The 9,944-nt window shown below is 47.9% G+C and overlaps 1 long non-coding RNA gene across 1 annotated transcript; it reads left to right on the top strand.

Moving 5' to 3' along the window:
- The first annotated feature begins 561 nt into the window (after positions 1 to 561).
- On the top strand, positions 562 to 5,411 carry LOC118885490. Its single transcript, XR_005017491.1, has 2 exons — positions 562 to 684; positions 3,855 to 5,411. It is a non-coding gene; the product is annotated as an uncharacterized LOC118885490 (long non-coding RNA).
- Positions 5,412 to 9,944: the final 4,533 nt, after the last annotated feature.

Here is a 9,944-nt window from a genome sequence, read left to right as displayed (position 1 = left end):
TGGGGATGATGTGACATGTCATCGAGTCAAGCCATGAATAATCTTGTAGCTAAGAAAGGCCATGTGACTCATTTCTCATACATAAAATATAAGCATTCCAATGGTACCATCAATTTCCCTTTTGTTTTTACCACCTTGCAATGCAAACATGATGGCTAGCACTTCAGCAGCTACCTTGGGAAGATGAGGTGATAGCAAGAGGGGAAAGATGAGAATTGCAGAGATGGTGAGATGGTGACCTTAATATTAGTAAGCCACTGAACTAATGCTAGCAATCAACTACGTCCACAACTGTGTGGTGTGTGTGTGTGTGTGTGTGAGAGAGAGAGAGAGAGAGAGAAAACATTAATCCTTCTTTGTTTAAGCCCCCTGTTAATTAATTATTCTGTTGCTTGCAGCCAAAGGCATTCCTGTCTGATATAGTAAATAATGTGTCAATAAAAAAAATAACTTCTCCAACACCCCATTGGCTTTTTACATTGAAATCGGTGTAGTGTAGATTTTTTAAGTGGGAGGAGGGTTAATCTGTTTAACCCCCTTTCACCCTCTTTTCAGCAGCTCCTGTAGCCCCTTGAGAGCAGATGCCACGTTGACATTTACATCCCTAACGATCAACACCACTGTTTCTGTATAACTGGCATTCGATTAAAGATGGGCTTCAGAAGGTCCACAGAGGATAGTACGGTAACTACCATTTATTGAAGGACTAATACATGCAAAGCATTTTCCAATTCTTATTTCAGACACATCATATCTCTGTTGAGCAAGTATTTTTACCCTCATTTTACAGATGAAAATCCTGACGCTCAGAGAGTTTTCATAATTTGGCCAAGATCCTGAAGCTTATAAATGACACAGAGAAAATGTGAAGCCCCAGTCTCCCAGCTCCCCTATAGACATCTTCCCTGTGAGACAAACAATTCAGAGTGTAGAAACCATCCCCGGGGACTTTTTCTCATTTTAGCATCTGAAGATACCAACAGACCCAGCCAGGTGCCGACCTGCATTGAAGCAAGCTCTGCATTAAACCTTCAAAGAGTCTAGAATTCAATCCCCGGAGGGTTCAGAGGATGACGGTTTTGGGCTATTGAGAAAGTGGCCCTTTCCACTCTCTCATTTGCATGCTGGATGTCTACTGAAAGTTGCTATGGTGATCCGTTTGACCAGAAGTTTCCGCTGAATCATCCCAACACATATGAAAGCAGAGATGTGGTTTGGGGACCCAGAGCCCCGTAGCCGGGGGAGACGTCTCCATCTTTCACTTGTGACTCACTCGTGGTCACGCGTAGGCCCAGCTGGGACGAAAGCGAGACCTCTGGGACAGGTGTCGCTCCCTGGAGACGTTTTGCACAGCAGGGCACACTGCAGTCGCCTCTGGGGACCCGAAGACTGGAGAAGGAAAGGTGGGAGCCGGCACCTGAGCCATGCCCTGCTCTGCAGGGTCATTCCAAGGCTCAGGTCGTCTAAGCAAATGTCTCGGTTTGGAGACCCCTAACAGCAGAGGCTGCAATAGGCACTTGGGTTCAGGTAGTCTATCTGAGAGCTGACCTGAGGAAGCAGAAGGGAAGGGGATTCTAAGCCAGCGTGAAGGGAGAGCCTTACCAGTGTGCTACCTGGGTGCTGCCGTGGGCGGTGACCCGCTTTAGGATCTGTTTCTAGAGTAATTGGTGGCAGAACACAGCAGCGATGGAGCGTGGGACGGGGAGCAGACAGACCTGCGTTCAGATCTCCTCTCTGCTCAGCGCAGCCCTGGTTGCAGGCCTTGACTTCCCTATGCACAGAAATGGAGAAAAGAATACCTCGTGTGGCTTAGAAAGAAATCACGTTCGCAGTGGAAGCTGGTGCAGGGTCTAGCATGTGGCACATCTTCAGTCAGCTTTGTTTTCTCTCCTTCTTCTCTTCACCAAAGACATTCAGCTAAGTGATACTGCTGTCCTTGGCTGAGAACCAGGCGTAGGAGCTTATGGACAAACAGTTAATTTAAAAAATGTATGGATACGGGACTTCCCTGGCGGCGCGGTGGTTAAGAGTCCGCCTGCCAATGCAGGGCACACGGTTCGAGCCCTGACCCTGGAAGATCCCACATGCCATAGAGCAACTAAGCCCGTGCACCACGACTACTGAGCCTGCGCTCTAGAGCCCACGAGCCACAACTCCCGGGCCCTCGTGCCACAACTACTGAGGCCGCGCGCCTAGAGCCCGTGATCCGCAGCAAGAGAAGCCACCACAGTGAGAAGCCCGCGCACCACAACGAAGAGTAGCCCCCACTTGCAGCAACTAGAGAAAGCCCGCGCACAGCAACAAAGACCCAACGCAGCCAAAAATAAAATTAATTAATTAATTTTAAAAATGTATAGATAGAAAGAGATTTAAACATAGCTCTTAAAAATTGCCCTTTATTTTGAAGTAAACGTTATTTGACATTTGATCTTCATTTGAATTATGTTCTGTGTAACTAGTTGAACATGGATATCTTTAGAGATAAACAATGTAGATGCATAGAGGAAGTGGTGCCTAATTATTCCCTTTTTTTTTTGGCCACTTGGAGACATTTAAAGGATGCTTCTGGTTGGGGTGCAGGGGGCTGTGTGGAACTGACTGTGGAAAAGCTGTCGAAGGAAAAACTCCAGGGCAGTCTGTTGGAGTGCATTAAAGGAGAGAGATTGCCGTTCAAATGGAGGTCGATCTTTAGAAATTATGTAACACATTACATTAGCAACATGTTACATTTCTGTGTGGAAAGACAGGTACAACTTTTCTAGAGAATACTTTGTCATATCAACACCCTAAAATACGTATACCTTTTAGCCTGCATATTAGTCAGGGTTCTTCAGAGAAACAGACCCAATAGGATGTGTATATATTTCCTGTTGGATAACTATCTATCTGTCTATCAATCAATCAATCAGTCAAATAATCTGCAAGCTGGAAACCCAGGAAAACTAGTGGTGTCATTGAGTCTGAGTCCAAAGGCCTGAGAACCCAGGGAGCCAACTGTATAGATCCCAGTCTGCAGGGATCTGGGATCCCTTTTTTTTAATTTTTTAAAAATTTTATTTATTTTATTTATTTATTTTTGGCTGCATTGGGTCTTCATTGCTGTGCACGGGCTTTCTCTAGTTGTGACAAGCGGGGGCTACTCTTCATTGCAGTGCGCGGGCTCGGGCAGTGAGACAGGAAGAAAAAAGGAGCTGGGGGAGCAGGGGTGAGGGAGATGAATTTCTCCTTCCTCTGCCTTTTGTCCCACTCAGGCCCTCAACGGATTCGCTGATACCCACCCACACTGGGGAGGGCATCCACTTTACTGAGTCCACAGATTCAAATGCTAAGCTCATCCGGAAACATCCTCACACCCAGAAATAATGTTTCATCTGGGCACCCCATGGTCAGTCAAGTGACACATGAAATTAACCATCACAGCCTGGTAACACCAGTTTTTTACTCTGTCTTACAGAGATTATCAGAGATTCAGAAATGTACAAGGAGAGAGATCAAAGCAGTATGTATATTACTGAAAAACTGGAAAGTATTTTAAAGCCCCCCAATAAGTGAAGTAAATTCTTTTATAATCATGCGATTAAGTGTTATGTGGGCAATAAAGACACTCTTGCCAAGAGTACTCAGTGATCAGGGAAAGCGTTGATGGTAGATTATGAAGTGAAAAGTTGGTTAATAAAGAGTCCATCTGATTCCAATTCTGTTAAACATACCCTTTCGTCATACAATTGCATATCTGTGTATATATTTCTGTATACTCATTACCCAAAGAATAACTTAGAGGAAAACACTATTAACAACCACTGTTTCTAAGTGCTTCTCTTCCCTTTATTCTTTCTCCTTTTTGTACTTTGCAGAGTTTCCATAAGGAGTAGAAAACACTGTCGTAATCAAAGAAGGAAACGATAACTGTGATTTCTGAAGATGCTGAAGAAGTCAAACGTTAGAATCCTGCGCATTTTGCTTCGGCTTCATCTTTCTTCAGAATACAGCTGGATCTGCCCCCGGAAGGTGAGGGTCAGGTGAGCTGCAGGTCCACAGGGGTCAGGACAATGCGCTTTGATGTGTGGCCTCCGACCCCCAGGACAGAACAGTGCAGAAGGCAGCCATCAGAGGACAGCGTGGAGGGTTGGTTAGTCTCCCCGGGACTCAGGGGTGTGACACATTACAGTGCCTGCTGTCGCTTTGGACCTTTGGGGGTGCGTCCTTGACCGTGCAAAGAGGATGAAAACTAGAAGCTCCCCACATCCTAATCTCCTTACCGGCTCCGTTTTCTCTCCTTTGATGGCACCTCCATTTCCACATCCCTCCCCCCTTCTCTATGGCCCCCACCTGTGTCATCCAGCCGGCTCCGGGCCCACCGGTCTGCTTCCACTCACACCAACATCTCGTGTCCCTCACTGACAATGCCAGAGGGTCACACAGAGAGAGTGACCACGATTCCACCCACCGCAGAGATTTGTGAGACCCACAAAAACATCAGAATTGTATTCAGGAGACCGTGTGGTTTGAATCTCTCTCTCTTGCCCTGCCAAGCTGTGTGGGCTTGAAAAGGTATCTTCACTTCTCTGAATTTTAGTTTCTTCACCTGTAAGCAGCCTGCCGCCTAATCGTGAGAATGACTTGAGTCTAGTAGCTGCAGTACTCATGAGAGCTACACAACAAACACCGCAAGCTTCGCGACTTGAAACAACGCCCACCTGTGATATCGCGGTTCTGTTGGTCCGAAGTCTGAGTGGGCTGAGGCGGGATCTCTGCGGAGGGGCTCATACAAGGCCACAATCAAGACGCCGGCTACGCTGAGCTCTTAATTGGAGGTCCTGGGGGAGAATCTCCTTTCAAGCTCATCCAGATTGTTGGCAGAATTAATTTCTCTGTAGCTGTGGGGCTGAGGTCCCCGTGGCTTTTGTCAGCTGGGAGCCACTCTCTGTTGCTGGGGAGCGCCCACCTTCCTTGTCACATGCTCCTCCCCCCCCACCCCGCCACCAAAAGCTTCAAGCCAGCGACAGCCGGCCCAGTCCTCCTCGGGCTTTGAACCTCTCCGACTTCCCCTTCTGCTTCCAGCTGGAGAAAACCCTCTGCTTTCAAAAGACTCGTGGAGATTGGAGACAATGGTGCGTGTAAATCGCTTAGAACGGTGCCTTGGCATTTAGTAAATCAAGGTTGACTTCAGGACAAAAACAGCCCAGGATACCTAGAAGGTTCTGAATCGGCTTTTATGGAATAAATGAGTGCATGAATGGTTGCAGGAATGAATGAGCAAATGGGGGGGAAGAAAAAATCAGCTGTGAAGTTTAGTTCCTATTTTGGAGGGCGGAGGCAGTCAGTGAGGGACATCTCCAACAGCGAGGGGACGTTCTGATATGAATTCCATCAATCCACACAAAGTGAGGATTCAGTTAATACAGCTACTACACAAGGTTTCGTCCTGCAGCGTGAGAGTACCTGGGGTGCGTCATCCGAGCCCGGCTTCTCTGCTCGGAATGCATCCTGCTCCGAGGCCCCAGGAAGTCTTACTGGCAATTACAGCCAAAGGAGCAAAATTCCGTCTCTAGGCACTTCCCCCCTTCAGCTTCAAATTGCTCTTGGGATCTTTATGTTTCTCCAACACGGGCTCTGCGCTAGGCGCCCAACTCCCTTCCTACTGCAGGAGGGGCAAGGAGGTGGATTCTGGATCTGGCCAGAGGGAGTTTGGTGATTCTGCCCTTAAAGTCTCAAATCCTTGCCATTTTAGCGGTCATCCGAGCACCACTGAATCATTACATCAAGCACCTCCAACACCTGTGAAACAACTCAGGTACCAAAGAGAAACAGAACAAAGATGAAACCTGGTGTCTGACGGGCAGCGGTGCACTTGGTAAACTTACAAGCACCCCTGGCTTCCAGACCTCCTCCAGAGGGCTTTTATAACTTCCTGAAAATGCTTTAGCATTGGGTTTTAATTAAACATTTAATATGCGTCATGCGAATGTATTGATTCTGCCAGGGGGAAAAAAGATGAGTCTTGTTACTTGGACATCCCCAGCTAGGAACACTCATATTTTCCCGGGGGTTACTAATGGAGCCCCCGGTTGCATCCAAGTTCGAAGAGCACTGCAGGAGCTGGGGAACATCCTGGTCTGCAGAGTCACTGGCTCAGAGCAATTGTGTTCATTTCAGCTTCTCAGACTCAGTCCTAAGACTAAGGATGTAGGGAGGGGCAAGCTGTTGAAATTAACATGAAGCACTTAAAATGGACCCCTTTGTCAGAGGGTGTCCTTCTGCGTTCATATCTTACCCCTTCCCGTTACTCTAAAGTTCTGATCTCTGAAAAGGATGATCCAAACTACCCGGAAAAATACTTGGAGGAAATGGCTCAGTGTACAAGATCACACTACCTGCCTGACCCAGGAGGGTTAGGGTCTCACTGAGTTGGTATTTATTGACCAAAATTTTGGAAGAATGAGGCATCTGGCATATCAAATATTCTCATTTACTGCAGATCAATCACAAACTCTTTTGATTTCCAGCCTTATTGTTCAGATTTCTTCTAAATTCATATAGACCTCATTTCCTGCCTTATTAAAGGGGAATTGGCTAAAACTCTTTGGTAAGTAGGGGTTGGAAATACCCTTGGCTGGTCTCAGCTCCAGTATTGATTGAACAAGACAATAGCTATAGAGTAGTGGTTCTCGACTGGATGATTTTGTCCCCCAAGGGACCTTGGCAATTGCTGGAGATATTTTTGGTTGTTACAGCTGGGGAGGTTTGGGGGGCAGGAGTTGCTACTGGCATCCAGTGCATGGAAGCTAAGGATGCAGCAATGTCCTACAACACACAGGATAACCTCCTCCACAAAGAATTATCCATCCCCAAATATCAATAGTGCTGAGGTCGAGAAGCCCTGATATAGAGGCTAAAAAAATGGTTTGTAATACAGGCTTATGTATTAGATGGTCATCTAGAAGGAAAGATTCAAAACAAACAAACAAACAAAAAGCCTTTGATACGAGAATCCATTGGGGAGCCTGCCATCAACCAGCTGTGGGGCCTTGAGCAAGTTAATACATTGAATATACTGAATTCGATTTATTTACTCATTCATTTGGGCAGCTTTGTGAAGAATGGCATGTTCTAATCTAAGCAGAGGAAACAAAATAAATGGTATGTGCAAAGGCTCAAGGCGGGAGAAAGCCAGTGTCCAAGGAAGGCCAGAGTGACTGGAGGATAATCAGCAAGAGGGAGGGAAAAGCAGGGGAGATGCTTCTGGACCTTCTGGACCAGAGCTGTGCTTTTATTCTGCGTGTAATGAACTCTTCAAGCAGTGAGAACCATGACCCAGCTGATGCTTTAATATCAGGTGACTGGACAGGACCTTGTCTCTCTGGTTCCCTATACAGGCTCTAAAAGTGTCTGTTGGGTGAGAGACTCTGCTCCCTGCTGCTGTGGTGAGGAGACCTGACCAGAGAGAGGGGACAACGCTGGGAGCAGAGAGACCACTCAACAGGCCACTGTGTGGTCCCAGGAAAAAGAAAACAGCGGGGCAGTTCCTCAAACAGTTAACGTTGTGTCACCATGTGACCTAGCAATTCCACTCCTAGGTATGGACCCAGGAGAAAGGACAACGTATGTCCACCCAACACCTTGTACACAACTGCCCATAGCGGTGTTATTCGCAATGGCCAAAGGGTGGAAACAACCCAGACGTCCATCAACTGATGGATGGAGCGACAAAATGTGGTGTATCCATACACTGGAATAGTACTCAGCCATAAAAAGGAATGAAGTACCCACATATGCTACAACGTAGATGAACTTTGAAAACATTAAGCTAAGTAAAAGAAGTCAGACACAGAGGACCACATTTTGTATGATTCTGTTTATATGAAATGTCCAGAAGTGGCAAATCTATAGAGACAGAAGGTAGATGGGTGGTCGCTGGGGAGAAGGGGGAATGGAAAGTGATAACAGGTACAGGTTTGGGGGAGGTGACGAAAATGCTGTGGAATTAGATAGGGGTGGGGTTGCACAACCTGTGGATACTGATGGCATTTGCGGGGAGGGAAAGCCAGCAACGGAGGCTGGCTGCCTGCTTTCTCTGTTGCCGCTGCTCTGAACTCTTCCTTACGGTGTCACACTCAATAACTACATGACGGTTTTCCCCACATCTACCTCTTTCTTATTGGAGTGTAAGCTGCGGGGGAGGAAATGCTTTGAGGAAGGGAATTTGCTTTTTCAGAGGAATCAGAAAACTTTCTTCTTGGTGACCTTTCCACCCTTCATTGCCAGAAGAGTTTGACCTCTGACCCCAGGGATGCTGGGGGAACAGGCTCCAGACAATAGGGCGTTACAAATGCAGTGGGTTTTTCATGGAAAAGATGTGGTACATTTTAATGCAGACGGCTTTCCCCAGGTAGTAGTCAACGTACAGAGAGAGAATGATGGTGCTTCCTTTACTTAGAAACTTATCTTAGCTTTTCCTACACAAATAAGTGTCATTTCTGGTAAAGTCGAAAAGAGAAAGAACATTCTTTTGTGCTGATGAGAAATGAAGATAGGAAAAAAACAAAAAACAACAAAAAAAACACTACTCAGGAACACAAAACTCATGAACATTAGGCATCACGTTCTCATGTCATTTTGGGAGGAAGGGTGAGTTTCAATCTGGTTTTAATTATGCTGACAGATAACAAACACGCTTCTGTCCTCACAGGAGTGTTCAAGGCTGGGGCAGGAGGCGACTTTCCTCATCGGACCCTGAGACAAGGAGATGCGCTCTGGCCCCAGAGGCCCCCCAAGAAAGACAGTCGCTTACATTCACAGCAGTAGCTAATTTCCAACGTTATTGACTTTTCATTCATGTAATAAACCATATGCCTTTGGAGTTAAGAAGGGGATGAAGGTAAGATTCCATCCCTGCCCTCAAAGAGCTCACAGGTATATGGAGATAAAGACAAACAGTCAATGATAAACTGTAGAAGAAGTATTCAAAGGGTGATATGAGAAGCACCCATTGATTAGAAGGTGGGTACAGGATGTGGATTACCAAGGTGAGCGCATCGTCAAGATGCAACTGGCCTTTTATAGGGGCCCCGATAAACCGTGCACTGGGGGTACTGGGAAGAGAAGTAAGGGCCTTGGGTCATTATTTTCTTGTCTTACGTTCCAACGTCATCTAAGGTCTGCACTAGAATCGAAGGACCTGGGTTGCTCTCCTGGGATTTCTCCAGGCTTAGGTTGGACCTCCAGTCCCATCTTTCAAAGGCCAAGTGGTTTGGTGGCTCCATGCCCTCAACCAGGCGGCCCCCGCCGGCCCTGGCTTCCCATCAGGGGAGACGGAGAGGAGGCGGGTCGTGATTCCCAGGCTCCCACCCCTCCCCACACGCCGTGCGCCCTCCCTCCCGCACCTGCCCGCCTGCACGGTCATCCTGGCTGCTTGTGTGGAAGGCTGTTCCCCACACGCTGCTCCGAGCCCTGGCTCCTCGCCCCGCAAGGCTCCCCTGCAGCCCCCTCGGGGACTCGGCGCCCGCGGAGGCTCCGCTGCCCGGGCCGCTGCCCTCACACACCACACGTCCTCCTTTCCCAGGCCCTGCTGCCCTCCCCTCCTTGGCTGGTGGCCCATCATGGCTGACCGACAGCGGGTCTGTGACTTTTCTTCTTCCTTCCCGGGCACAGACAGGGTGGAGCCGTCGGGGGAGAAGCCGGGCTGTGGTCTCCCTCTCCATCCCCAGGGCCCCTCCCAACTTCCTGGTTGCTGGGCTCAGAGGCCCAGAAGGAGCTGCCGAGCCATCCCATCTGAAAAACCAGCTCGTTACCAGCAAACTGAAGAAATGTAATGCGGAAGTCACCAGGAGAGGAACCAGGGAACCCTGCGGACTGTGTCATCTCCACGGAGTGGCTTTGCCCGGTCCTCTCAGACTTCAAGCCAATTAGAGCCTGGCTAATTAGTCCTGGGCACTGAACAGCAT

This window comes from Balaenoptera musculus, chromosome 19 (genome assembly GCF_009873245.2).
Source record: "Balaenoptera musculus isolate JJ_BM4_2016_0621 chromosome 19, mBalMus1.pri.v3, whole genome shotgun sequence".
In the NCBI taxonomy this organism is placed as follows: domain Eukaryota; kingdom Metazoa; phylum Chordata; class Mammalia; order Artiodactyla; family Balaenopteridae; genus Balaenoptera; species Balaenoptera musculus.
This window is presented reverse-complemented; position numbering and strand designations above follow the sequence as displayed.